This window comes from Scylla paramamosain, unplaced genomic scaffold (genome assembly GCF_035594125.1).
Source record: "Scylla paramamosain isolate STU-SP2022 unplaced genomic scaffold, ASM3559412v1 Contig55, whole genome shotgun sequence".
In the NCBI taxonomy this organism is placed as follows: domain Eukaryota; kingdom Metazoa; phylum Arthropoda; class Malacostraca; order Decapoda; family Portunidae; genus Scylla; species Scylla paramamosain.
This window is the reverse complement of record NW_026973720.1, coordinates 500,001-505,665: the sequence shown is the minus strand read 5'-3', so window position 1 is coordinate 505,665 and position 5,665 is coordinate 500,001. Positions and strand designations below refer to the sequence as shown.

The window sequence follows — 5,665 nt, the reverse complement described above, 5'->3', positions numbered from 1 at the left end:
TTGGAAAATGAAACCGTGAAATAAAGTTGGATGCAGCATGTGTATAATTCCCACATGGCGATCTATTTTCGTATCTACAGGAAATAAAGCTGTAGAAGAAGGAAATTGCTGTGTAAAATTTCCTAAATATATAGAGTAAAGGAATTTTGTTGTTGAAAAGACATAATATTCATCCGCCGATAGGTTTTAAATTGAAGACAGCGACTTATCTCACGTCTTGGCTCATAACTCATTGCTCTATCTCTCCTTCATCCTGCAGTGCCTTGGCTCAACACTTCCACCTTACATTTGTGCAGGACTTAAAGCGCATTGTGATTTCAGTTTTGGAATGGAGTTCGGATGGTGGATGAAGTGTTGAAATAGAGATCTAGGGTCTCAACTTAAAGCCGATTCTTGCTAACTGGACTTCCCAACACGTGGCTTCATTGTGACATTTAAAACTCACACAATATTAATGAAGAAGAACACAACTACTGCTTACCACATAACATCTTTTTCTCTAGATATGTTTTTCACTGTACATGTGAAATCAATATTTCTGACAGCTCTCCGCCACCAGGCCAGGCCATCTGTCATCATCATCCATCAATTTATCCAGCCATCTCTTGAGACTGTGTAATGTCTGTGCACTTAACTCTTTTGTACTTTTTGTTAGTTTGCAGTCATGCTTGTAATTTTTTATTCCATCCCTTTAAATAAAAGCAGTAAGGCACTACCTCTGCTATTTAAGTGTGTTATAACATTTCATATATAACAACACTGCGACACCAGTAACCATTTGCACCACACCACCAACACTACCACACCTTTGATAACACCACCACCACCACCACCACCACCACCACCACACTTACATTCACACACCACCACCACCACACCATTAGCGACACCCGCGGGGCACATTATCGTGGCCTCAGGTGTCACTAGTCAGGGAAAGACGAAGGATAACTAAAAGAATTCTCGTCCTTTTTTTCCTCTCCCTCCCAGACAAGCCGATCAAGATATATAGTTTGGAAGCCCGCCAGCCAGCGCCCACCAGCGGCCCCAGTGCGCCTTGTGCCTTCACTTGCGGCGTCCCCTCTCCCCTATCCTCCTCAAAGTCCTTCAGCATGTCAGGTATGGCTTTTGTCTTTTACCTCCTCCGCTATTTTTCTCTCTTTTGACACAGCTGACGAGACCTTGAAGAGGGATGCGTCTGTCATTCTCTTTGTCAGTGCTTTCCCCGTTTTCTTTCATGTTGTGTGTCATGTCTGCTTGATGGTGCTGCTGCTGCTGCTGTTTTTTGTTAACGTTTGGTGCACGGTGTCGGTTTGCCTATTATAGGCAGCACGGGGATGTTGCAGCGGTGTTTTGGTCTTTGTACAGGTCTAGTCTTTGTTTGGAGAGAGAGAGAGAGAGAGAGAGAGAGAGAGAGAGAGAGAGAGAGAGAGAGAGAGAGAGAGAGAGAGAGAGAGAGAGAGAGAGAGAGAGAGCGGTGGGGGGGTGGGGTCGCCCATGAAGTATCTTGTGTTGCTAGTGATGATGTATAATTACTGATATGCAAGTTATTTGGTGTCATTTGGTATTCAGTCTGTTAGTTTGCTCGTAGAAGTGGTGATGCATGGAGGTTGCCGTAAATTGCAACAGTCAGCTTGCACGTCTATTTGTCAAATTCAAGACTATCCTATTTTGAAGTCTACCGCTATAATAAATCATTAATAGTGGTAACAATGATAAGTAAGTGTGGTAGGATCGACTGGCTTGGCTGATGTTACGGTAGTTATTCGTATGTTTTCCTTGTGGGGATATATATATATATATATATATATATATATATATATATATATATATATATATATATATATATATATATATATATATATATATATATATATATATATATATATATATATATATATATATATATATATATATATATATATATATATATATATATATATATATATATATATATATATATATATATATATATATATATATATATCATGGTGTAAAATGAATGCACATTTGACAAGCAGGAACGTTGAGCCAGGCAGTCAGTCGTTTAAGAAGGTGAGTTGAGTTGTTGGGTGGGAGTGCAGCCTTCATATCGGCACTCCTTGACGTGTTCTGCTTACTGTCTGGGTCTTCTGTTTTCCTCTTTCTGTTTACTTTTGATGAGGTCGTTTCTTCTTCCTGTTTCAGATGGCGGTGTTCCTCTTAATGGTGTGCGTGATAGTGTGCGGTCTCAGTCAGTTAAGTCTGTGTACGTGACGCATTGTGAATTATGAATAAAGTCAAAACATTTTCATCCATAAAAAACAAGTACTTTCATATATTAAAGGAAAATGCAACGATCTTCTAACATGAATGAGTTGACGTGCCTTACAAATGAATGGCCGCCATCATTAAAGAGATATTAGCAAAGATTGGTAGCAGTGAACGACCTAAATTGTTTCCCAGCTGTGAAATGAATTAAAGTTTTATCATTATTATTATCATTATTATTATTATTATTATTATTATTATTATTATTATTATTATTATTATTATTACATTAAAGAAAAATTCTTGCTAATGTAACGGTGTCACATAATTAATAATAATATGTATTGTATTTATAATGTCTTGCCTGATTAACAATATAAGTGTATGTATACATATATGCATAAGTGTAAATAGTGGGTGTTGGCGCATAAGGGTGGGGCGGATATGATCACGCCACCCTACGTCACACACACACACCATGGAACTTTCCATACTCCTTTTATTGCCATCGATAAGTAATCGGTAGCACCTACATTATAGTATCTAAGTATTCTCCATAGTTAATCTCTCCCTAATGTATTTTGGCATGTATTACTCTTAGCTATAAGTAGCTTTTCCCTTGCCTTATTTATGTAATTAGAGAGTAATAATTATGAATATATGCATGTACTGTGAGTGCGGTCAACCCGCCCCTATTTCTAATGTCAGCACTTTTTGAAGGCGCTAAGCGTCCCTTGTGCCGGCTCCGGCAGTCTCTTGCCAGTGTGTAACGCTGTACCACGCAGAGGACATCCGTTGTCCCGTACGCGCCACACCCTTCTCCAGAACTCTGTACATATATCTAAATATACCTATTTTTATACGTTCACCTTTGACATTCACCTGAAAACCACAGAAACTCATCAAGAGTGACTTTACCTATTATATAAAGGTAAGAAACTAATGAACAGTGTCCAGTGGTAATTGATAATTCAAAACCACACCGGAACACTAAATTATCACTACAACTATGAAAACACTCATCAAAAACACGAATAACTTTCAGTAGAGCCTGTTAAATATCAGGGATAAAATGATGCAGTGCTTGGGATTGCAGTCAACTGTATCACATCTACGTATACTGCCACTTCCTCTAAGACTTAAAACAATTCACAGGCATACATGTGCCCTGAGGAGTAGTCTAGGAAACAGGACACAGTGCAGCATGTAATACATTTATAGCCTTGATCCGTTGCTCCATCCTCCTCGTGTGTCACGAGGGCTAGGAGTGTGTCTTTTTGTTCTGTACTACCTCCACCATCGTTTTCCTCACGTCCTACCAAAAGAGGAATAGCAAGAAAATGGGAGGTGGTGGATGGAGCAGAATACGTAAATTTCCTCTTTCACATCTTTATTTCCTCCTGTTGCTCCTCTAATTTCCTGTCTTGATTCGTTATCTTACTCCTTTTCTTACGTTCTTCGTGTTCTTTTTTTTTTCTCCCTTTTCTCAACAACACCAAAGGGAACAGACCACCACACGGCTCCTCGCTACCTGGCTACCTGAGAACTCGATATCGCGGCTTTTCACTCACCTGGTGCTATTACAGTTAGGTGTTTATCCTTATAAGGCAGTGCTTGATAGACTTACATTTGCGTCTTCTTATGAAGTCACGTGGAGGAGATACTCGTCAAACACAAACACGTGTGCTTTTAAAAAAAACGTTCACTAAAAATCGCCCTAAGTGCAGCTTTGACCACGTAAAGAAAAGGAACGCTGACAGTTTTGCTTCATGTGTACACGCGCATCGTTCGCTTTCTTTGGAAATTCCAGGGTTACTAAGAATTGTAGTGTTTAGACCAGTCGTTGGTAAGGTGACAGGCTTTTACAATTTTCAATATTTACTCGTATCTCTTTGTATAGATTCTCTCTCTCTCTCTCTCTCTCTCTCTCTCTCTCTCTCTCTCTCTCTCTCTCTCTCTCTCTCTCTCTCTCTCTCTCTCTCTCTCTGAACATTTTCAATAAATGCAGTGATATAATTAGGGAGGACATATTAGTACCTAAAGTTTACACTATCGTGTGACAAACGCTACTGTCCACTTATTTGCACATACTACTGACTATACACTGCACGCTGTACACTATAAACATGAAGGTGGCTGCTGCTGTAGCCATCAGTGGGCGGCAACCTTTGCCTGTTGGGTGGACATTTGCCTGATGTGAAGGCGCGCTGGTGGGTGGTGGAGTAGGACCTTGGGACCTCCAAGAGGGAGTCGTTGCTCAGCACCGTCCTCGTGCATAGTTCAGACCTCCTCCAGGTGGCCCTCAGGTCCGTCAGGTGCGGCACGTGCTGGACCTGTGCCTTGTGTAGCACCGTCAGGGCGGCGACTCTCCTGTGGTGCTCCAACGCTGGAGCTGCTGCGCCAGTCTGTTGTCTCTCTCTCTCTCTCTCTCTCTCTCTCTCTCTCTCTCTCTCTCTCTCTCTCTCTCTCTCTCTCTCTCTCAGCTGGTGTCAGTGGCTCCAAAGCTCTGCCCGCGAGTATAAACCGTTCTCAAAGTTGGCCGTCACTTTTCTGTCTACCAGACGCGGTCCGCCAATCGCGCCCAACAGTTACTGGTCTCAGGACGATATTGGCTTGTTTGCTGCAGGGCGGAACTCAAATAACAGCAGCTGGCTTTTTAAATTAGATATTTAGATAAATTAGAATTAGAAAATAAACCCCGTGTGTGTGTGTGTGTGTGTATGTGTGTGTGTGTGTGCGCGGATGCTGCTCATGGATAGCATTCAAGAAGACGTGACAACACTGCGAATTCCAGACAAACACCGTCTTTCTACTTTACCTCTGCGTTGCCTGGTTTGGTCTGTGTGTGTGTGTGTGTGTGTGTGTGTGTGTGTGTGTGTGTGTGTGTGTGTGTGTGTGTGTGTGTGTGTGTGCTGGAAAAGTTATTTCTTCTGCGATATAAAATTCCTCCTTAGACAGGAATAAAAATCTCACAAGCCTATAACAGTTTGCGGCGAGAAACAGGAGGCAGCAGGAGTAATGGCGGCCATTACGTGCACTCTGCCGCAGCCGCCTTACTGCTTCCTGATAAATTTCCAAGTGCTGAAATTACTGTCATATAAAGAATACAGTATTTCATCTCGCTTATAATAAAACATGATCAGAATTGTTAAGAAAAGTGTTCAGAAACATGAAGGAAATTATTACCAGTCCAAGGGAATATATATATATATATATATATATATATATATATATATATATATATATATATATATATATATATATATATATATATATATATATATATATATATATATATATATATATATATATATATATATATATATATATATATATATATATATATATATATATATATATATATATATATATTTTTTTTTATTTATTTTTTTTTTCTATTTAAAAGACTTAAACTCGT

General features: G+C 39.8%; 1 long non-coding RNA gene across 1 annotated transcript in view; it reads left to right on the top strand.

Annotated features, from left to right (window-relative positions):
* Positions 1-963: 963 nt before the first annotated feature.
* LOC135098323 (uncharacterized) overlaps positions 964-5,665 on the top strand; it is a 12,192-nt gene continuing 7,490 nt past the window's right edge. Inside the window, exon 1 of the long non-coding RNA XR_010266817.1 lies at positions 964-1,116. This is a non-coding gene — a long non-coding RNA (uncharacterized LOC135098323). The remainder of the gene's footprint in view (positions 1,117-5,665) is intronic.